A 24,793-nucleotide genomic window follows, 5' to 3' on the forward strand; every position below is an offset into this window, starting at 1 on the left:
AGTTACCCTGTTCCTCTATACTAAATCGTCAAAAATGCCATAAGACAGATTTACATTAAAAGCAAAGGGAAAATTAACAACAAAAGTCCTAGAACAAAACGAGCCTATAAATTGATACTTCCAGTGAACTAAACTGAAGCCCAATGAATTGGTATTTTCTGCCACTCACGGTTGCCAAGTTAGATACGTGAATACTTTACCACAAAACTTCGTAAGCTCAAAAAACAAAACAACCACTTCCTTCTAATTCTCAAAATAAAGTTTCATAAAATCTTCCAACTTTAGGGAGAAGGTACCATACAAACCACTTAATTTAATTAGATATGAGGAAAATGAGGCCTACTGATGAGCAACTTTCTCAAAGGTCATACAGCTGGTTAGCAGAGAATGGTTTCAGAATTTTGAAAATGATCTTTGAGGTCAATGGTCACAGAGTTATTTGAAAGAAAGTGAGCAAATCATAAAAGTAAAAGACTCCATTGTAACAGATCTATTTTAAACTGTCTTCCTCACAAAATCAGCATCATAAAGAAGGGAATGATGGCTTTACTTCCTGAGATACCTTCTTTTTTGCTCTTTAAATGAGAAAAGGAAAAAAACCAGTAAAAGATACATATAAGCCCTTAATTTTCTCCTTTGTCTAGAATCCTGATAACCCATTTCAATGCTTAAGTATACAGGGTTATTTGACCTCTAACAGTTTCTCTGTGATTATGAAGTTCCTATTATTCAAAAATACTCTGTTAATGAGTGTGTGGAGAAAAGGACATTTGCACACACATACTGCAGGTGGGTGTGTAAATTGTCAGAAGGCTTATAGAAGGCAATATGGCTATACCACACAAACTTTCTTTTCCTTAAAAATAAAACAAAATGGGGGCACCTGGGTGGCGCAGTCGGTTAAGCGTCCGACTTCAGCCAGGTCACGATCTCGCGGTCCGTGAGTTCGAGCCCCGCGTCAGGCTCTGGGCTGATGGCTCGGAGCCTGGAGCCTGTTTCCGATTCTGTGTCTCCCTCTCTCTCTGCCCCTCCCCCATTCATGCTCTGTCTCTCTCTGTCCCAAAAATAAATAAAAAACGTTGAAAAAAAAATAAAAATAAAACAAAATGCTCCAAAAGGGATTATTTAAGCAAATTATGCTTTGTGCTTCCAATAACATACTATGTAGCCATTCGTATCATGATTCCTTTTTTTTTTTTTTTTTTTTTTTTTTTTAATTTAAAAGCATTCACTTGGGGCGCCTGGGTGGCTCAGTCGGTTAAGCAGCCGACTTCGGCTCAGGTCATGATCTCGCGGTCCGTGAGTTCAAGCCCTGCGTCGGGCTCTGTGCTGACCGCTCAGAGCCTGGAGCCTGTTTCAGATTCTGTGTCTCCCTCTCTCTCAGACCCTCCCCCGTTCATGCTCTGTCTCTGCCTCAAAAATAAATAAATGTTAAGAAAAAAAAAATTAAAAATAAAAAAAATAAAAGCATTCACAATGGTGGCAGCATGTCAAAAGGACACAAAAGGCAGCCTGAAGTGATTCTTACTGGTAAAATCAGTGATAAGCATCAAAATAAAGACAGTAACGGATTATAATCCACTGAATAACCAACTATCAGTCCTCAAATATAAACATGTTAAGATACTGCAGTTTCAAAATAGCTCCCCACAACATACTCAATTATAAGAGAAAGCAGTGTAACTTTACAGCGGAGCTGACACTTCATCAAATGATCAAAGTGAACATCATTAGCAACGGGAATATCAAAATCCCACATCACCTGACAAGACACAATAAGAACACAGGATCACTTCTGGAATATTCCTGCCCAGAATATACAACCTGAACCGATTCATGAGATAACGTCAGACAAATTCAAACTGAGAGACAGGCTGCAAAACAGCTGGTCTGTAATCTTCAAAAGTATCACTATCATGAAACTTAAGGAAAAACTTAAGAACTGTTCCAGGTTGAAGACAACTAAAGAGACAAGTAAATTTAACACTTGATTTTTAACTAGCTTCCCTTTCTATACAGGTCATTATTGGGACCACTGTGAAACTTGAATAGTGTCCAAGGACTAGATAGCAGAAATGTATTGATGCTCATTTCTTGGTTTTGAGAGTGGTATTGTGCTTATGTAAGAGAATGTCCTTGGTTGCAGGAAATGCACACTAAAATACTTGGGAGAGATGGTACATCAGGTTGGCAACAGTCCCAAATTATTCCAGATAAAGACTTATTTGTACTGCACTTCCAACTTTTTATATGATCGTGATCACCAATCACCTCAAGATGAAAATGAAAAAAGTTAAAAGAATTCAAGATTTATGTTTGCATTTAAATATGTACACTGTATAATAAACGTGTTGCTTACATAGCATTTAAAAAATTGTGACAATACATAAAATTTACTATTAAATTTTTTAAATGGACTATTAACAATTTTTAAGTGTATATTTCAGTGACATTAAGTACATTCACATTGTTGTGCAACCATCACCACCACTCATCTTTACAACTCTATCTTCCAAAATATTAAAATGTTTCCTGTACTCATTAAACAATAGCTTCCCATTCTCCCTCCTCCTCCCAGCTCCTGCGACCACCATTCTATTTTGTCTCCACGAATTTGGTCAGTCTAGGTATCTCATGTAAGTGAAATTGCACACTATTTGTCCTTTTGTGACTGGCTTATTGCACTTAGCATCAAGTCCTCAAGGTACCTGTTGTAGGGCCAGTGTCAGAAGTTCATCCTTTTAAAGGCTGAATATTATTCCACTGTATGCATCTACTATCATCTGTTGGTAGACACTTGGGTTGCTTCCACCTTCTGGCCACTGAATAATGCTGCTATGAACACAGCTGTACATCTTACTTTAATTTTTAATTTTGAAAAGACTAACAAAGTTGCAAACACAGTAGACACTTGCACACTCTTCACCTAGCCCCCCCAATGGCGAATCTTACATAGCTCCAGTATAGGAGAAAACTGAAAACTGACCCTGTTGGTCCATTACTATTAATTAGACTTGGCCAATCTAAATAATGGTCAATCAGTCTTGACCATTAAAAAAGAAACCAAAAACTTGCATCCACTTGTGTTCGTGTGTAATTCTGTTCAATTTTATCCCATGTATAGATCTGTGTATCACAACTATCAAGATACAGAACTACTCCCTCTCCCCCCCACCCCCATCCCTGGCAACCACTGATCTGCTTTCTGTCTCCATGGTTTTGTCATTTCAAAAGTGTTACGTAAATGAAATTATACACTACATAACCTTTTGAAGTTGACTTTTTCCACTAAGTATAATGCCCTTAAGGTCTGTCCTGGTTACTGCGTGTATCAATAGGTCAATCAGTTTTTGCTAGGTAGTATTCTATGGTACAGATATACCACTTTGTTCAACCACTCAACAACTGAATGTGATGAGTTATTTCCTATATTTTATTGTAAACAGTATACATAATACGTTAGTGATATATGTAACAGCATCTTTAAGTAGTATACATAATAAAGATGTTAACAACTTTTATGTACAGGTTTTGTTGTGAATAGAAGTTCTTATTTTCTGGGATAAATGCCCAAGAGTGTGATTACTAGGTTTTACGGTAAGTGCATGTTTAGTTTTGAAAAAGGCTGCCAAACTCTTTTTCAGAGTGCTGTACCACTTCACCTTCCCACATTTTTTTTTTTTTTTTTAAAGAACCACCTGTGATGTTTCTTATTAGTAGAATCTGTTCACAGTTAACCTACTGCTCTTCCTAAAACTTTTCATTGTTTGAAAAATGAAACATTTGATTGGTTTAGGCCCATTTCAAACTCAGGTGTTAAGGAAATACCAAGATCTAAATAAGAGAGTTTGTAACCAAACAAACCAACATAGAAAATAGTTTTTCTTCCTGTCATAAAAGTACTCTCTCCTACATGCAACAGGCTGTCAGTCTCCCACACTATGAATATTTCCATATTTCTCAAAACCCTGTCACCTACTGATGGGAAGAACTTGGGCTGCATATTCCCCTTCAGTAGGTCTTGGTTCTGGCCCACCTCATCCTTCAAAAATCTAAAAGAATGCCACTCTCAAGTTTCAATCAAGAACGCCAACCAGCCAGTGTGGAGGAGGAGTGAAATTTTCCAAAAAAATTGTTCCATGTCCAGGCCAACTCAGTAAAATTTGTTAGTTGAAGTATTATTTGTTGTTAATTGAAGTATTATTTGTATGATGAATTAGCATATGAAGTTTGACTTAATTAAAAAGTGTGTCTATTTTGAGAGAGAGAGAGAGAGAGCACGTGCGCACACACATGCAAGCAGAAGGAGGGACAGAGAGAATCTCAAGCAGGCTCCATGCTATCAGCACAGAGTCTGATGCAGGGACTCTATCCCACAACCATGAGAGCATGACCTGAGATGAAATCAAGAGTCGGACACTTAACCGCCTGAGCCACCCAGGCGCCCCCCCTTTTCTTTTACACAGAAAATATGGATTTTAGCTATTCCTAACAGGAAAAAGAAAAAGAGATGAGGTACTTTATTTTTTTTTTAATTTTTTTTTTTTAATGTTTATTTATTTTTGAGACAGAGAGAGACAGAGCATGAGCGGGGGAGGGTCAGAGAGAGGGAGACACAGAATCCGAAACGGGCTCCAGGCTGTCAGCACAGAGCCCAACACGGGGCTCGAACTCACGGACCGCGAGATCGTGACCTGAGCCGAAGTCGGACGCGTAGCCGACTGAGCCACCCAGGCGCCCCTAGATGAGCTAACTTTAATACCGTGCCTGGCACACAGCAACCTTAATAAATGTTTCTTCATCCTTCTTAACAGACAACTTACTCCTTACTCCACACCACAAGGATTTCAAAACACTTGTCTAATTTCTTTATAATCCAAACAAGCATATTCACATGTGTGTGTATGTGTAGAAGGATGTGTTCAACTCCCCATTTTTATGCCTGCTTATTTCAAGACCTCTTACAGTGAAATAAACAAGTAATGGGGGTATCGAGGAAATATTCAAGCCATAGTATACACAAAAAGTAGACATGGAGCTTTCACGTCTGGGTAAATGGGGGATCCTAAAGTTAGAGCATGAGGCAGAGAATTCGGGCAGACCTCCTGCACTTTGTAGAGATCTATGGGAAATCACATCCTTATACAGAGACTAGGAGACAACATAAGTGAAAAATAGTAAACATAAATGCGAGCCAAAAAAAGACCTTCAGGGCTACACACCACGAAAATCAAAGGATCTTAGCTTTGGGAATTCTAATATAAAAGGTCCAATGAGAGGAGTCAGGGGAACAATCCAGAAGTTTAGTAGCAATCAGCAGTGGAATACTGAGTCCTGAGCCAGATGAGCAGCCAGGGTAGCAAGGCGTACAATAGGTGAGAGTGATTCAATATTAATCTCTCACAAGAAAAGAAGCTGCACCTGCTCAAGGAGTTCTAGCCTCATATCTGAAATGGTCATGGAAAAGAAGAGATGGGGAGTCTCTAAGTGGAAAGCTGTGGGGTCAAGTGGAAAGGTGGGCCTGGGAAGGCAGAGGAATCAAAGGATGAATAGGGCTAACTATCACCTAAGATTAAAAATTTTTTTTTTTTTTTAACATTTATTTATTTTTAAGACAGAGAAAGACAGAGCACGAACGGGGGAGGGTCAGAGAGAGGGAGACACAGAATCTGAAACAGGCTCCAGGCTCTGAGCGGTCAGCACAGAGCCCGACATGGGGCTTGAACTCACAGACCGCAAGATCATGACCTGAGCCGAAGTCGGCCGCTTAACCGACTGAGCCACCCAGGCGCCCCTAAGATTATCAGGCAATTAAAAAAAGTTTCCCAAGAGGAACAAAGTTGGAAGACTTCAACCACCAGATACCAAGACTCAGTTTAAAGCTACATCATCATGTAATAATAAAGACAGCACTGCAGTGGGGTGGGGAAAGGACAGCCTTGTTTTACAAGTGGTGCTTAGATCAAGTGAATATCCACACAAGGGGAATCAATCGTTGATTCTACCTAATATCTCACACAAAAATCAGCTCCAGACAGATTGTATACCTAAATGTGAAAGGTAAAAAACAATCAACCTTCTAAGAAGGTAACTTAAGAGATTATTTTCATGACCTGAGGGAAGGCAAGGTGTTTTAAACAAGACATAGAAAGCAGTAATCATAAAAGAGAAAATGATACATTGGACTTCATGAAGGTTTAAAACCTATGTCCACCTAAAGAACAGCATTAAGAGAGTGGAAAGGCAAGCCATTGCCCAGAAGATATTTGTGGTTACATGTAACTGTCAAAGAACTCATATCCAAAATATATAAGGAATTCCTACAAATCAATGGGAGACAACCCAACAGAAAAATGGCCAAAATATATGAACAGGTAAATCACAAAAGAGGATATCCAAATGGCCAATAAGCATGTGAAAAGTCATCAGAGAAATGCACATTAAAACCATGGTATCAACACTATTATACACCCACTAGAACAACTAAAATTAAAACAAAATAACATTAACCACAGCTACCGATGGCAACAGCATGAAACAAGTGGTATTCTCATACTTCAATGGCTGGAATGTAAGTTGGTATACCCATTTGGAGAACTGTTTGGCAGTATTTACTAAAACCATACCTGGTATATACTCCACAAAGGTGAGTACATACATGCATGTACAAGACTGCTCAGGACAACTTTATTCTTAACTGAAAATAACCCAAATAACAGATGCTTAAAACAAACCATGGTATATACATACAGTGGGGTACATGGCAATGAAATGAATTACTTACTACATGCAACATGGATGACTATCACAGACATGTGAAAGAAACCAGATACACACACACAAAATATATATTATGTGATTCAACTTCTGGGCAGTTCAAAACAGGCAAAACTAATGTACGGTGATAATTCAGAATAGGAGTTACTACAGCAGGTATAGTATTGACTGGAAGAGAACATAAAAGAGCCTGGTGAATGCTAAAATTGCTATTATCTCTTGATCAAAATACTACACACGTATATGTATTTGTAAAAGTTCATCCCGTTGTACACTTAAGACTTGTGTACTCTGCTCTCTCTATATGCATCAAAAACAAAAAAAATGCTTCTCAGAAAATCAACATACTTCAATTAAGGGACTCCGTTACAAGTGAATGTATGTGACCATAATAAACATATCATTCCATTAAAAAAAAAGTTTTGCTTACTTATACTTTGCCTGTCTCTGGGATTTAAGGTAATATATGTATGTCTCAAGAGGTAGTATGGTACAGGAGAAATATCTTGGACTTGGAATGAGATCCTAGGTTCAGATTCCAGCTTCCTCACTTACGAATTATGTGAGTTTGCCCTGAGCTTCAGTTTCCTATCCAGAAAAAGGGGCTAGCAGCTCCTCCCTTTCAATGCTGTTTTGAGGATTACAGATAACAGACCTTCAGTATGTGGCACATGCTGTGCCTCAGCCAGTTATCAACTATCATCACATTTTAACTTCACTGAGTCTGTGGTTCAAATCATAATCTACCCTTAACAAAAATCTAAGTCAATGTTTGCTTAGTCGGCACAAACATTCACATGACTCTGCATATAGTTCAGGTCACTGAGAGAGTAAATCATGGAAGAAAAATTTACTATCCACACTAAAGATCCATGACACTGACTTTATTGCCAATTTCTATAACCCATCCCTGGAAAATATAAAACAATATCCAAGGTTGAAGGACTGAGAACATAGACTCTAAAGGGACCCAACCAACTCAACAGACTCGATTAAAAGATGGAGGTTTTATAAGTCAGAGAAAGTCAAATACCATATGATTTCACTCATATGCGGAATTTAAAAACCAGATAAACACAGGGGAAAGGAGGGGGGAAAAAAGAGGGAAGCAAACCATAGAGACTCTTAACTACAGAGAACAAACTGAAGGCTGATGGAAGGAGGTGGGGGGGATGGGCTAAATGGGTGAGGAGTATTTTTTTAAGTTTATTGAGCGAGAGAAAGAGTGCATGAGGGAGGGACAGAGGGAGAGAGAAAATCCCAAGCAGGCTCTGCACTGTCAGCACAGAGCCCAAAGTGGGGCTTGAACTCATGAACCGTGAGATCATGACCTGAGCCCAAATCAAGAGTCTGATGCTTAACTGACTAAACCACCCAGGTACCCCGGGTGATGGGTATTAGGGAAGGTGCTTGTTGTGATGAGCACTTGGTGTTATGCGTAAGTGATGAATCACTAAATTCGACACCTGAAACCAATCATACGTATTAGCTAACTAGTATTTAAGTAAAAACTTGGGGGGAAAAAAGATGTTTTGATGAGCAACAGCACAATACAACCCAGTTAATTTGAAATAAACTAGCTGTAGATACTATCCATTTAGAGAAAGACCACAAGAATAAAGGCTTCTAAGAAGGTGCCTAGTTGGAATGGAAAGGATTCTACGTGTTCCTCTAAGAAAGAGTTAATCCTTGACCACTCCTCTATCCTCCATCATCCACCCAATGTATTAACACCATCCTGCGGGTCCTTGGGCTCACATTGGGTGGTAGTGGTGAGGTCTAAGAGGTCTTTCAGGAATTTCCCAGATTCAAACACTGAGATAACTTTCCAGACAAGCTAAAAACTCACCGGAGAGAGAGACTCCCACGTTTTATAGGGCACCAAACTGCATCAATGCGTATATCAACTTTCAAGGCCAGATAAGCGCATCTAGATTATACAATCCTCAGCTTTACTGAGGACCTTTCACTCCAAACTTATTGTTATAGGGACTGGAACAGGGGTGAGGGTGAAGGAGAACACAAGCTGGAAGGATGGTGGTAAGAAAAGACAAACACTGTATCTGAAGTTGTGCTACGGACTTTACATAGTACAAACTACACTAGCAAGGTTTAGTTAATGGATCACACACACAAAAAACTGCTACCTTTTTACCATAATGTCAGATTTTTAATGAGTCACTTGTTAAATCATTTGGGTGAGTGATGGGGAAAAAACGGTGTATTTTCTTTAGAAAAATGATTATATAAGCAACAACATTGATTTGCATTACAAATGTTGCCTGCTATTGCAGTAGTTCAAATTATTCAAATCTTCACTGTAATATCCTTGCTGGAGTTTTAAGATACTATCAAAATGTAGTGTCAATGAATCTGTCCAGCCTACATTTCTGCTTAAGAGTCATAGTATCATAAAGAAACCAAAGAAAGAGCCCTTCCTCTGAGCCATATGAAGATAGGGATTTTAGTTAACTTTCTGGTTTTTGATACATCTAGAGATGACTGGACCATGTATGATGTCACAAAAGTTTCCAAGCTTCTAAAATTTAAGATCTACAAAATTGATAATTTTCATTTTCTTTTTGAGTGGCTTGTCCTCAGCATATTATATTGCTCAATGGCAGTTAACAAAACAAGGACAGTCCCTAAAAATAGATGCTTTTTAGTAAAAAAAAAAACTGAGAAAAGTTTTATGTTTCTAGGACTCCCTTTTTAACACAGGCTGCAAACTTCAAGGCTATTTAATCAAACTTCCATAATTCCAAAGCTGAACATTGTTAAGATCTTATAATTCCTTAAAACTTGCTGATTTAAAAACAAACACCCAAGGGGCACCTGGGTGGCTCAGTCGGTTGGGCATCCAATTCTTGATTTTGGCTCAAGTCATGATCCCACGGTTTGTGGGTGAGAGTCCCACATCAGGCTCCACGCTGATAGTGCAGAGGCTACTTAGGATTGTCTCTCCCCCTCCCTCTCTGCCCCTCCCAGGTGTTCTCTCTCAAATTAAAAAAAAACCAAAAAACCCAAGACATCAGAGACATCAACTGTATCAATAGGTCAATGTTATCAACTACACAACACGCAGTATTATTTAAAACACTTGTTGAATAGTATATTCCATGTGCTTTCATCTTCTGCTTACACCAATGTCAAGTTAATATTTATTCAACACTATGTTGATACTATGTGAAAAGTATTCATGAATTATCTCATTTAGTCCTTATACTATGCAATGAGGTAGGAATTACTATCTTCATTTTACAGATGAATAAATAAAAGCTTAGAAGTTAAATAATCCCTCACAGTAGTGTAACTTGTAAGTGGTGAATCAGTCACAAGCTAATAAAATACTTGAAAAATGTCTTACTGCAGAAACAACTGACAGCAAATATTAGAATTACAGGAATCATCCCTTAAAGTTTTCTGAGTTGTTCAGAAAAAGGTTTCTGAAACTTCTACAATAATTTGGAAGGAGAAAATAAGATGCTTACAAACTACCAACGAAAACACCAAGAGGTGAATGTCTTCTTTTAATCTTAATGTACACAAATTAAGTGGTAAAAATGTGGTAAAGAATGAAACAAGCAGCAAAATATCTTTATAAGTAGGTTGATCACCCTCAAAAGGCCAGACTGCCAAAAGTGATAACCAAATTTTCTGTCTTCCTGATTTTGACGTCAGTAAGGATGATTCACAAGAGTACAAATATACACGATGTAAATGACAACATGAGCAGCGATGCATTCATTCTTCAATGAATGTTGCTAAATAGCAGTAAGAGTTATTTTACAGAAGGTAGTTTTCAAAAGTTCCTAAGAGCTTTCCCTTCACTGTGTTTTAAATTTCTATGTAAACCCATAAGGCACTTGTGTTTATATAGCTGTATAGTAAAAATTAAACAAGATAAAAACATTTGAAATTGTTTTACCTTTAACTCATATCAACTGGCCATATTTGAGAGATTACTGTTATTCCCAAAAAGGTACTTCAACTTGAAACAGAATAAATGATACTGATAACTGTTGGTAACAAAGACAACAAAACAGAAGCAGCAATGAGGATAGATGCATTAGCCCTTGGAAACAGTTTTTTCCCTAGTACTCTTTGCTCTTATTACACAGTTGCAGAATAAATGAGCCACTCTAATTTTCCACCCTAATATCTCAGAAACTTTACAATGAAAACAGAATCTAAAAGCAGGAACTACTTCAGTTTCATTTCCTTTCACTAAAACCTTGCTTACACTTACAATAGTGTCTACAGATAACCCCTGGACCTTCTGTTCTCTTTCTGAATTGCTCGCTCAGGGGACCCTTTGAATTTCTCCACTACTACTGATGCTTTCTCATCAGCCTGTAAGTGTTCAAGAGTCTTCCAACCCTCAAATCGGAGCAAAACAAAACTCTTCCCTTCTGTATCCTCCTAGCTTTCCTCCTCCTCACCAAACTTCTTCAAAGGGCCATATCTATTTGCTATCTCTACTTCCTAACCTCCCACTCACTCCTCAAGCCAGCACAATCCGGCTTCCATCCTACCACTCCACTGAAACTGCTCTTGCAAGAGGTACTTTACTTGAGCTCAAAAGACTGGAAATGTTGTGCAGGCACAGGCCTCCGTTGTTGACCACTGCATCCTCAGGGCCTGCCGCATGGGAGGAACTGAATACATGGTTATTGTTCTTGCTGGGGCATGTATTCCCCTGACCACTCTCGAACTGTTTGCCCTTCCACCTCCCACTAGATTTCTATAACCCTAGCTGTGATGTTCCACCAAGTCAGTTAGGAAACATCTAAGTTCAGTCAAGGTAAGTAAGCGTGATCTGAGAAAGGCGGGCCTGAAATGTAGCACATGCAAAAGAAAACAAATCCAATCCTCTGTGAACCTGTCTGAAAAAAAGTTGAAAGGGGGAGCACTTATACAAGCTAAGCGAAACAAAACAGCTCAAGTACAAAAATTTGTTCACGGTTTTTAACAGACCAGCTAGTATCGCTATCTGCTTTGAAGAGTTTCTCACCGTAAGTGGAGGCATCAGCCAGGATCTCCAGAGTGTGACGTGACTCTGGATGGCCCAACTAACTTCCCCTGCTCTTGTTCTCCACTCCTAGCAACTTTCTTTAGTACTTCATGTAAAATTTCCCGCAGATTTGCAATCAGCTGACATGAATAGCTGACATGTTTTGAAAGAAATTTCTTGCTATAAAGCTTTAGATTTAAATTCCGGTCAAGACTGATGAATTAAACCAAGATCCCATGGTATTCTGAAAACAAAAGAGCCCCATGAAACCTACTTTGTGGATTTCCAAAACGAAAGACCCCTAGTCTGTAACTAAAATATGTAAATCTCGGCAGGCTTTTGGCAGCTGCCCTTCCTGACAGTGTTACTATGTTATAAACGTCTACCATGAGAACTCACCTTTTAGAAAAAGCATCTAGTAAAAAGTCTAAAGCTGCAACCAAATGCAGTTAGAATTCAATTATTTGAGCTAATGAGAAAGGATGCAGACAGCATCCTAGATAATCTATAACTCACAAATTTGGCCTTAAAATATGACCTATGTAACAGCACATTTACCTTACAAATTGTCTTTGCTAAGCGCTATTTGTTCCTTTAAATTTTCCTCTGACCACCTATCAATTGAGAAGATAACCTAGAAATGTGTGAGGCAACAGAAGGAAACCAGACAATGAACCAGGCTTAAAAATAGTCATATCATCCACAGATAACAATGACATTCTTGGGGGGAATTATTATAAAACAGAAGGTACATATGTGAAAAACCAAATATAAACACGTTCCAAAACAGTGCTCAAGAGTATACATGTGTGTAACATACACAGGTAATGCCACAAGTAGGTCTACCTGTACTGATAACCTTCATGGAAACTATGGGAGGAATTCCCATAGCAAACAAATTCTAGGTAGTTGACCTTTTAATGGTGTTGTTTCTTGGTTTAAAGTTTTACTTTCTCATTAAAGGTAGAAAGGCTAAAGGGTAAAAATTAAAAAAAAAACAACATTATTTTGGTTAGAAATGATTTGAGAATAAGCCTGTCCTATAAAGCAGAATTTTAAACTTTCCCTCACATAACCCACAAAAGCAATACATTTTGCATGATGACCCAACACATACACATTAAGGGAAAAAAAAAAAACCAAAACCAAAAACAAACTTCACCAAACAGTACCTTCCCCTTACTCTCTGGGTACTCTTGATATTTTTAGTTCTATTCCATTTTATCGTAAAAGCTGGTCATGATTCCCTAACTTGATTTTACAAACCTAAATTTATAAACCAGAAATAGGTCATAACTAAGTAAAAACAAAAAAAAACCCAAAAACACCCAAAACGGACACTGAAGAGTTTAGAGAGAATGACCAAAACCAACAATTTCCCCTAAATACTATTAGTACCACTGGGGTTAGGAAAAGCTAAGTCCTTCCATACAGACGTTATGAACGATGTCAAGTAACAAAAAAAAATTTGAAATCTGAAATTTTTTTTATCGTTGGAACATGTAAGCAATATAATTTAAGGTGACTTAAAACTTCTGCAGTATTTCTATTCTGCATATTTAAGACATCAATTCTCCTCTGATGAGTTTGATAGAAAGAACCCATTTTACATTATTTGAATGAACCACATAATTTGATAAAATGAAAGTGTTCCTTTCCTATTCACAGAATTTTGCATTAAATAAAAAAATACTATTTTTCAAATTCATAATACCCTCAATCTAGGAAGCAAGCCACTTTAAGGATAAAATTAAAGATACTATTGGTCAGAGTACATGTTGGTTTATACTCCAGGCAACTCTACAATACACCACAAATTTTAATGCACATTTTTTGGACTAAATTTCATCCACGAGAATGTATCCTACAGAAGCATTCATGTAAGTACACAAAGATCATTCCATACAAATGTGGAATTGTATAATTCCTGCATTGTTTTAAGAAGCAACTGAAAATAACTTAAATATTTATCAATGAGGAATAGGGTAAATAAAAAGTATAGCCATAAAAAAAAAGGCTACATTACTAATAGGAAAAGGTGTCTAAAACACATTTTTAAGTGAAAAAAGTTTCTGAAAGGCATTTTTTCTGGATTTCCCTCTTGCCTATGATATCCTTTCTCCTCCAACAGATTTGCCTTCTGCTTGCCTCTTAAATTTCAGTGTTTCCCATATTTCCTTATCCCAGAGAGAGATCTCATCCAATTTTTTTTTTTTTTTTTTTTTTTTTTTAATATATGTTCATAATGCTGAAACCCCTATCTATAGGCTGCACAACCTCTGGATCTATGTACCCAAATGCCTTTCTGAATATCTTTGACTGTCCCAAAGATATCTCATATTCTCCAATTCCAAACTGAAATCAACCTGTACTTAAAGAACAGAAACTACTTGTTCCTATACAACGTTCTGAATTCTAAGTCTTGAAATCTGAGTGATAGCCCTGACTGCCCCCTACTTTGCCATTCCCCCTCCCACAAATTAAATCTTCGATATATTTAACATCCCGTGACCTATAGGGTCTCATTTCAGGGTCTCATTATTTTTGGCCAAGATTACTACAGTCCACTTGATATTCCTATCTTATCCATGGCTAAGATACTATCTCTTTACTCCATCTAGACAAAACTACCCCCCTGGTTCCTCCACTGGCACTATGTCACAAGTCATTTCTTCTAATTTCCTATTCTTACTTGCTTAGAGAACTCATTTACTACATCTTCAAAACCCATTCAGGCATGAAGTTTCCTGTGAAGCGAGATCATCAATACTTATCAAGTTATGATGTCATAAGTACTATGAGAGGTGCTATTCATACACTAATTTAACCTCAACCATCCATTTTACACAGGAGAAAACAGGCTCAGAGAGGTCAAATAATCTGCTCAAGGTTTCAAAGTACGGAAAGTAGGACTCTAACATTAAAGCTAGTGTTTTCATTAGGTTAGGCTGCCTTTCTGAATCAATTAATCCCTCTTTATATCTATCTCTTTTATTACATTCAAAGTAAATCAAAAATTTTTCCCCATGTTTTTCTCCTCTAGCAGCCTATTAACCAATGTTTCTCAATCTCAGCTTTGTGTTAAGTTTTCCTTTTTTTAATAGAACAGGTGGATCTAAAGACCTGTATTTTTAAAAGTTTCAAAAATGCTGCTGGTTGTTAGCAAAGGTTGAGAACCAGTGAATTAAATTACCAAAGGATAAGAATGTTGCCAGACTTTATAACTTTTGGGGTGATATAAACGTCTGCAAACTTCACTGAACTGATACAGGTAAAGCAATGAAATTTGTACTTTTTCTTATAAAAAGCCTTCCCTAACTTACAAGTAATGGTTTGAGTGTACAAACATTTCTTAAAGTTCTGCCATACACATTTACCTGAGAGTATCACAAAGAAATGTCACCCTCAAGATTTAAAAAAGAGAAACAATTCTCAACATAAAATTTTCAATACTTAAAAGTGGCACTTGGAAAATTTCCTTAAAGGATCAAATTTAAGTTACTGCAATAATCCTTGAAACAGATATTAACATATAACATAAATGTTACAGAATTCTTGGAAAAAATAAAATCCTGTCTGAATAATCAGTTTCAGTTGAATGTTAAGAAATTAATATGTAAACAGCAACAATAACCTTTTCTCTACTTCCAGAAACCAAGGTCACTGGCAATCTGATTAAAATCTGTACCTTTTATTTAGGTGTAACACTTGCCACTTGTTTCAAGTAAACTTCTGAACCCTAAGGAGACAGAAACCTAGCACCTGCTGGCTCATTAGGATATAGAGGAAGGAGTCTGAAATATGAAAGAAGAAATGATAACCACAGGTAAAAAGTATTGAATATTCATTCATTTGGGCTCCTGATAAGAGAAGATTTGAATTTGATACTTGAAACTCTTGGTATGATTTTTAAGAAATAAATATGCCATTAAAAATATTTGGCATAAAAAGTTAACTTAATGTAGGTTTATTACTCTATAAATGGCTACTAAAAACAAAGGCCTTAAGAAACGAACGCTTCAGATTCTGAGTGTCACTGTAGCAGAAGTGTTTGTTTTACCTACAAATTCTTGAGGTCAACATTTCTGCATCCAAACAATTCTTCATTTTGCCTCTTTAAACAACTGATCTCATTAAGATATATGCAAATATTAAAGATCTTATTCCTAGAAGTCTTGCTTTGAAAAGTATCATTTAGGGGCACCTGGGTGGCTCAGTCCTATGAGCGACTGACTTCAGCTCAGGTCATAACCTACCTCAAGGTTCAGGAGTTTGAGTCCCACAATGGGCTCACTGTGCTGTCAGCCTGTCAGCGCAGAGCCTGCTTCAGATCCTCTGTCCCCCTCCCACTCGTGTTCTCTCAAAAACAAACATTAAAAAAAAAAAAAAAAAAAAAAAAAAAAAGTATCACTTAAAGTTAGTATTGAAAGAATAAGATGTGAATTGGGAATGATGTCCTCTATTACCTAAACATGCAATTGTTAAATTTAACATAAAAATTCAATGTTAGCAACATAGGATTTTCACATGTTGTTAAACTTGTCAGGTATTTACTTCTCATGTAAAATGGGGTCTCCACTTCTATCCTATTTTCTATTTAGGAAATTGGAAGCTCTTGCTACTTGTAAATCATCATATCATAGGCAAACTGGAGCATCTGACCGACCATTTCCTTTCCAAGTCTTAGGTCTCTGTTTTTCCTTATTGTCTGTGCTTGCTTAATACCTCTAATACCAAATCCAATAGTAGTGGTGATAGCAGGCATTAGTATTCCCCCTAAATTTAAGATACTGATCTTTGGTTTGAGGTTACATACATTTTGTCGTATTACAGAATTATCCAATTCTTAAGTTGCTTTGTTAAAAAATTTTTTAAAAAGGAGTTTCCAAATGCCTTTTCAGTATTTATGAAGTACATACTTTTTCCTTAGATCTTTTAAGGTAACAAAAATACCAGTATTTATTCATAATTGTTTTCAGGCTGTTCAATAGTCAGGGAAGCCCAATTTGTTTTCTGCTACAGGAAAAGGTATGTTTCAAAGTAATCAAATAAGCATTGTTAGATTATGTGCTCGATTACACACATGTCAAACAAATATTTAACTTACTTAATCCAATTTACTCCTTACTTTCACTTTTACAAGTAGGCCTCAAAACAAACTGAAATTTTCTCGTAAGTATGAAACATTCAAATTAGTAGTATAAGTCCTTTCAGGTTTCATCTAGGCTCTTTTCTTATTCAACTCCTCCTCAAGCAATCTCATCCACCTAAGGCTTTAATTTCCATATCCTAGGACTCCTACTTTATTCCTACAGCCCAGCCCTCAAACTTGAGCTCCAGACCAGCCAGGCCAACTCTCTACAAGTTCTCTCCTCTTGAATTCCTCAACTCAAACTAAGCTTAACAAGAGAACTCAAGCTTTTCTTTTCTCAAACCTGGTCCTCTGCCAGGGCTCTGTAACTTAGTAACTAAGTGGGTGGAGGGGCCATCCCCTAAGTAGGAAACGTAAGAGCCACCCTTGACAAAGCTCCTCACCCTCCTCTACCTTCTAAAGAAGGACTTTTATCTCATAAATCCCTCAATTCTAGAATATCTATCTGTACCTCCTTTCAGCTCCCCAGACACCCTTCAGGTTCTGGTCTAAAAGCTGCCATCACCATTTAAATGGTCTCTCCCTGACTGGTATTCAATCATGCCCAACCCAAGAAATCTCTTTAGAAGTCAATCTGATCACATGGATCTCCTACTTGTGATAAAGATTTTTTAAAAGTATATATTATTTATTTTGGAGTGCCTGGGTGGCTCAGTAGGTTAAGTATCAGACTCTTGGTTTCAGCTCAGGTTATGATCTCACAGTTTCATGGGTTCAAGCCCCACATTGGGCTGCGCTGGCAGCTTGGAGACTGCTTAGGTCTCTCAAATAAATAAATAAACTTAAAGTATATTTATTTTGGGAAAGAGCACAAGCATGCACATGAGAGCCTGAGTAGGGGGGGGGGGGGGCGGAGAGAATCCCAAGCAGGCTCTGCACCCCCAGCATGGAGTCTGAAACAAGGCTCAAACTCATAAACTGTATCTTGACCTGGGCAAAATCAAGAGTTAGTTGTTTAACCTTCTGAGCCACCCAAGCACCCTGTGATAAAGATTAAAAAAAAAAAAAATCTTTAATAAAGTCTATATAAGCCATTCCCATCTTTCCAGTCACCACCTTCTCCTTCCTTCCCCTATCGTTTCTAATGCTCCACACCAGGCCTTCTTTCAGTTTTCGAAAGGCAGATAACATTCTTTTATGCCACAGGGCCTTTGCACCTGTGGTACCATTGCCTAAAACATTCCCACACATCCTTCAATTCTTAGAAAATTTACCTGAGGCATTGATCCCTCATCTAACACCTTTCCCCAAGTCCTCCTACATGTATTTCTTTCAGAGCATAAGAACTGCAGTATAGTTTGTAATAAAACACTTACAATTTTAAAGATGACTGTGCAAACTGTACCCCATGAAAAACACTGACAACCTGAAAAGTATGATTTTTAAAAACCCATTTGCTGCTTTCCAGAATAGTGAAGTTAATCTTATAGTTCTTTTCCATAGATAAAAATAAGTCAGTGTCATGCTCCTGAGCAGCACTGTCCAACTAAAATATAGTATGAGCCACATAATTATTTTTCCAGTAGCTTATTAAAGCATATGAAATTAATTATAATATATTTTGCTTAACCCAAAGTGCCCAAAATATTATTTTAACATGTAATCAGTCTAAACTATGTATCTTAACATTAGTTTTGAGATCCGGGTTTTTTTTGTTTTTGTTTTTGTTTTTTTTTTTTTTACACTTAGAGTACATCTACTTTGGACTAGTTTTATTAAAAGTGCCACATGTGGCCAGTGGTTACTATACTGAACATAGTTCCAGAATATTGTATTTCTTTCACTTAAATAGCTAAGAGAATCAGTTATTTTAAGAAGAGCACATTATCAAGCAATTTTAATCTCATATCAAACAAGGACACATCTCCCATTTAAACCCTTCAAAAAATGTTTAAATTATGCAAATATTCCATACTGCTGAAAAGCCTAAATCCAAAATAAAAATCTAGGTAAACACTTTAAAAACTGCATATTTACTGATCATTTGAGGAGATTAAAGGAAGACAGGTACTCTCAGCCACTGCTTGAAGGACTGATTTTATTACAACCTCTTGAAAAGCCATTGGTTTCCCTTTGATTTAGTAACTACACTTCTAGGACTCAATCCTATGGAAATAACCCAAAACAAAGTCCAAGATTACAAACCTGTTCACCAAGATACAATAGGATTCATACATACATGTGTGTAGGACACTCGAACTCACGGGGGGGGGGGGGGAACTGAATGTAATCCAAAATGTTTAGTTATCTCTTTGTCGTGTGATGACTAATATTTTAATACATATTATTCCTTTTAACATGTTTACTGAGTGCTGCTCTGTGCCAGGCATTAATAACAGATGGGTCCCTGCCATCGAGGGGCATACCAGTTTTCTTTACACTTTTCTACAGTTTCCAAATATTCTACAATATTCTATAATAAACATTTTCCTTTCATAACTTTAATAACCAGAAAAATATAATATGGAGTGGATGCTGATTTGGGCAAATCAGCTGTAAAGGGACATTGAGCCACCTGGAGAAGAATTTGAATATAGCCTCGTATAGTGGCTTAGATGAAAATTTTCTGAAATGGTAAGGGAAGTTTAATGAATGCAAAACAAACTACAAAGTAGTCTGTGCAATAAGACTTTGTTTTGGTATAAAGTGCATGTTTATATATGTAAAAAATAGGTGGAAAGATATGCAGTAAATTGTTAACAGTGGGGATTTCTGAGTAGTAGGAGTGGTTTTTTTTTTTTTTTTTGGCTTGCCAATTTTCTACAATGCCCCTGTAACAAAAGACTACTTTAAAAAATTAAATAGATACATACCCACTACTTACTGAGCATTTACGACATACAAAACTGTGCTAGATTCTATAAGGGGTAGAAGTGAGTAAAAGGAGTCACAATCTTAAAGAAAATTACAGTTAATTAGGGGGAACATAAGAAACAAAATGCAAGCCAGAATATAAACAGCAAAGTAAAATGTAGTTATAAGGAATCTAAGAAAAGATCTTACCTGATTGGGAAGAGGAAGAAAGAATGGTGAAAACAAGAAAAAGCTTCATGGAGACAGAATTTGAAATGAAAGGGTTTTAACTGATCCGATCCAAGTAACAGTGGGCACTAAAAATAAAGTATGGGGCAAGTATCAAAGAACAGGAAGTCACATAATAGAGTTTGGTTAGAATGTAGGATATATGAAGGAAGTAGGCAGTATGCTGGAAAAGTAGGCTGTGGAGGGCCTTGAATTTTCAGAAGGGAGTATCTCTAGAAGTATTTTTGAATTTAGCAATGGTGAAATTACTATAGGTTCCAATTCCAGAGACTGACTGTATCACTGTAACCACTCCTAATGGAATCTTCCTGCTTCCACTCCTGAACTCCTATAGTCTATTTTCTGTACAGCAGCCAGCCAGATCCTCCCCCCCAACCCCAGCCAGATCCTTTTAAAGCATAGATTATGTCACATCTCTACTCATAAGCCCTGCAGTGGCTTCCCATCTCACACAGTAAAAAGCCAAAGTCATTAGAATTTCTACAAAGCCCTGCAACACTGCTCTCTCACCCTCTAACTCTCTGATCACATATACTACTATTCCCCTTGCAATTCTTTGAATATTCCAGGCATACTTCTGCTTCTACCACTCTTCCCCTTATTCTCCTCACTTCCTTCAGGTCTTAAGCTTTCTCTGACCCTATCCTATATAAAACAGCAAGCTCCAACAACCTCTCCCTCCTAGCTCTAAGTCAAAAAGTCTGAACTCCCGTATCCCTCCAAACGGACGTTTTTCTCTAGGATACTTATCTGCCATTTTTTTTATCCCCCTACATCTACACAAACGTGTATACACACACACACACACACACACACACACACACACAAATGAAGTTCAATGAGGGTTGTTTTCCTTAGTTGTTGATTTTAGTATCCTTAGCACCTAGAACAATGCTTCACATGTTGCCATAAGAATGAAATGAAGAGAATATCATGGTGTTAGGTATTTAGTTGAAATGGTTTATGGCATATTTTAAGTATTTACATAAATGGAACCTACACTGTATTCTAGTTTACCAGTTTATTTTCCCCTGGGAACTATTCACCAAAACAGTGCTTATAAGTTTTGAGCATACAGCTGAACTTATTTATTAGCAATTTATCTCTGCAAGGTTTATTGAAGTATTATTTGAAATAAGGATGGTGGTGGTTGAAGAAGAAAGAGTATAAACCTATGTTCCTTTTTTCATTTCTCCCGAACTAATGAGCAATGGCTCCCCAACACTGCTTCCTCCCCAGTGTATAGTTTCTGACTTTTTCCTTTTCCTAGGGAAGGGGTCTAATCCAGACCTATGAGCCCCCACCCCAGGGTAAGGTCAGCAATAAAACTAGGAGTGTGATACAGGGCTGTGCAGCTGGTTGGCAGCAAAAAGAGGAGAGCCCAGGCAAGGGAGGTTACTGCAGAAGAAACTCAGGAGGGGAACAATTTCTTGACTTAAATATTTTCAAGTTAGAACTTCCTTATATTTTAAAAGGAAGTCAAAACAAAATAACATTCAACCTAATTCCCTACCTTCGTTTTAAATATACAATGCTGAAAGAGTGATACTTTTAAAATGAAAAACCTGACCTTTTATTATGATTTCAAGCATACAAAGTTTAGAAAAAAATATAATGAATGATCAAGTACCCACTACCTAGCTGTGTTAAATCTTTTACCAAATCTGCTTCAGATTTATTTTAAAGACAGTAAAGCTACGGTTGAAAAACCACAGGCCCTTCCTAGATCCTTTATCCCTCTTCAGTTCTGCAGAGGTAACTTTAATTCTCATTTGGTATTTATCATTCCGATGAATGTTTTTATACTTTTGTTATATATCTCATGATTCCCAAATATATTGTATACTTTTACATATTTTAAAAACTATATTAAAACTACAGGAGTATGATAAGTAAAACTATCATATCCTGGCTCTGTTACCAGCTGTCTGACCTTAGGTAAGCTGCTTAACATTTGTGCCTGTTTCTTCTCTGAAAAATGGAGATAATACCACCTGAGTTTGTAGGGTTGTTAGGAGGATCAAATGAGTTAATATATTCTATATAAATCACTAAGACAAGTATCTCACTCATAGCAAATAGTGTATATCAGAGTTAGCATTTATATAAAGTTGCAAAATGACCTGATTGTATTATATACACACTCTGTGAAAAGACTATCAAATTGATATATATATATATATATATATATATATATATACACACACACACACACACACACATATATCACCCATGTAATGCCAGGTATTTTTACGAATTGTGTAAAAACTATAAATACTTATGAAGCTCAGGCTGGCCTAACCACTAGGAAAAAAAGTCCTTATTTTTTAACTTACAAATTGTAGATAACAGTATAAACATTTAAGTAATTTATGATGGTTTAAAAATACCTACTTAATGGCCTCCTTTTATGAGTTTTGGGAGACAGGGTCAGGAGAGAAGGGGTAATTCCTCAATGAGATGCTATTCCAAGACTTTAGACTCTTAATGGAAGCACTTTAGATTTCACACAAAAATAAAACATTTGGTACTCAAATTTCACTTGCTTTCTGAACTTTTAAGTAAAAAAAAGTTAAAAATTTAAATGATACTTTATGATAGGATTTATCTAGATGACAAAATTTTCATAAGGACAGCTGGATTCTGCAAAATTTATCGATGCAATTAAGGACACTGTATCCAATTATGGACACATTTGATATAGGGTTTTTATAATCATCTCTAGGTCAAAATCAGAAAACAGAAAAACAAATGCTCCACATCTTATGTGAATTCTAGTTAATTTCTTACAAGAGCTTTCTAAAGGTTGTGAAATATATTAATTGATCAAGTGTAGATATATCTAATTAGTATATAATGGAATTCGATCTAATGAGCATTTACTAGGTATCATTTACTGGGCTAAAGGTTTTATACAAGATCTTTTAATCCATGTGCAACATCTTCATGCACAAAATTTACAAGACCACAAATACTCTGCAAAAACACATACTTCTGTGAAGTTAAAAATGACTACTACAAAAGTCAACAATTAAGCTGGCAAAGCATATAAAATGTAGATAAACTGCAAATTATATCAACGGAACAGTGTTGACATGTTTCCCCTAGTTTGGCATATATTTCAATGTTTAAAAGGTTCACTGAGAGTAACAAATGTAAACATTAAGGATGAAACGTCTCCCCTCCTATCCCCAAAGGAAAAAAAACCCCCGAAATCAAAAACCCAATTTGGAGTGGGAGAAATAACTCCGTGGAAGCTAGTGAAGAGGAAAGACTAAAGTTCAAAAGTTTTACTTTTCTCCTAGTGAGAACTTTGAAACGGAACCAGTGCTTTTATTTGTCCCCCTTCTCATACCCCCACTAAAATATTTACAAGTATGAGTCCTTTCCTCAACCGAAGATTCAGTGAGAAACAAAGCTATAACTCGCATTAACCAGTAAGAAAAATCTAGCCATTCTCAGTAACTTCCTAATGGAGAAAAGACCCTACTACCGTTCATCCTATAGTCTTGTCCTCTGCCCAAGCAAGACACTGCACCTGCCAAATCAGGAGTTTAAAGAATAATGGTCTAACTTTGCGAACGCGATCTGGGGAGGAAACGCAGATTATTTCTTGAGGAGTGCAAGAAAGGAGCAAAAAAGATCCTTTCAGGAAAGGATTCATGGGCTTTGGGGCTTTCCTCTGCCAGTTGGAGGATTCAAAATCCACTTGCTTCAGAGACCTTCGGAAGCAGCCACACTCCGGTCGCAGCCGGCCTCGGGCCTGGGAGAAGCAGGCAGTGTTTACACCTGTCACGAGGAAGGGGGAGGGAAAAAGAGGAAGCCCCAGCAAAGCCCCAAACTTCTCGACAGCTCCAGAGAGGGAGCGGCCGGCCGGAGCTGTGGGCAGGTGGAAGCGGAGGCGCAGAGCGACCCGGCAGCGGCCGGAGAGGTGGGAACAGCTCACACTTCCCCCGGCCGGTGCCCGGGTTGGCGGGGAGGGATCCTTGAGCTTTGGGCGCCGCCGCCGGCGTCCCCGCACCCGCCGCGGAAGAGGGCAAAGCCCAAGTCCGGAGCCCGCAGGCCCGCAGAGCCGGCAACGTCCCCGTACCCGCAGTTCCCGGCCCCGCGGCAGACAGGTGCTCCCGGCCCGGGCAAGGGTCCGGCCGGTGGGCTGGGCCAGGTCCCCGCACCCTGTTCCCCCCGCACGGCTGGAGAAGCGAAGCGGTGGCGCTTACCTGGCTCGTTCGGGGCGGCCGCGATGGGCATGGCTCAGGGGCCCGGGGAGGAACTGGCTCCCCGGGGAAGGACCGGCTAGTCCGACACGGAGCTAGTGAGAGCGGAAGGCAGACTGCTCACAGCCCCGTCAGCGAAGCAGCGCCATGGACGCCCACCCGGAGTTTCAGCGCTGTCGCGGGACCCCCATCCCATTACCCTCCGCCCTCTTCCGCCGCCGCCGCCGCCTCCACCTCCTCCTCCGCCGAGACCCCCCGCCCACTCCACACACTCTCCCATCATGCAGCGGGGAACCGCTGCTGCCGACACGTCACTTCCGGGCGCAGGTGGCTAGGTCGGGGCCGGGCGCTGTTGGGTGCAGGGAGGTAGGGGGAAGCGGGGGGAGGACACTCCAGGGGAATTAGTGTCACAGAACGCTTACCCCTGCGCAGGCGCGGTCACGCTAAGCGCCGGCCGCCATTTTGGGTGAGGGCAAGCTGCCCTTTTCCTTTACTTCCTTGCGAGTCATCGAGCTGTTGCGGGGAAAGACGTCCTCCTGCGTTCCGCCTCCCTCGGAAACAGCGCTCCCGGCGAGGGACAGGTGCTCCTCAGCC

The 24,793-nt window shown here is 38.4% G+C and overlaps 1 protein-coding gene across 7 annotated transcripts in view; it reads right to left on the bottom strand.

The window, feature by feature from the left end:
• Positions 1 to 24,477, bottom strand: part of AFTPH (aftiphilin) — a 67,650-nt gene extending 43,173 nt beyond the window's left edge. For 2 of the 7 annotated variants that reach the window (XR_009248581.1, XM_058683924.1), the window contains exon 1: positions 24,203 to 24,476. The gene's annotated coding sequence lies outside the window, so the exon portion shown is untranslated. Of the gene's footprint in view, positions 1 to 10,705; positions 12,103 to 16,047; positions 16,151 to 24,202 lie in introns of those variants that run through there. The other 5 variants (XM_058683920.1, XM_058683923.1, XM_058683919.1 and 2 more) reach the window with 5 other exon arrangements.
• Between the last annotated feature and the right edge of the window lie 316 nt (positions 24,478 to 24,793).

The sequence above is a fragment of the Neofelis nebulosa genome, chromosome 9, assembly GCF_028018385.1.
Source record: "Neofelis nebulosa isolate mNeoNeb1 chromosome 9, mNeoNeb1.pri, whole genome shotgun sequence".
Lineage (NCBI taxonomy): Eukaryota > Metazoa > Chordata > Mammalia > Carnivora > Felidae > Neofelis > Neofelis nebulosa.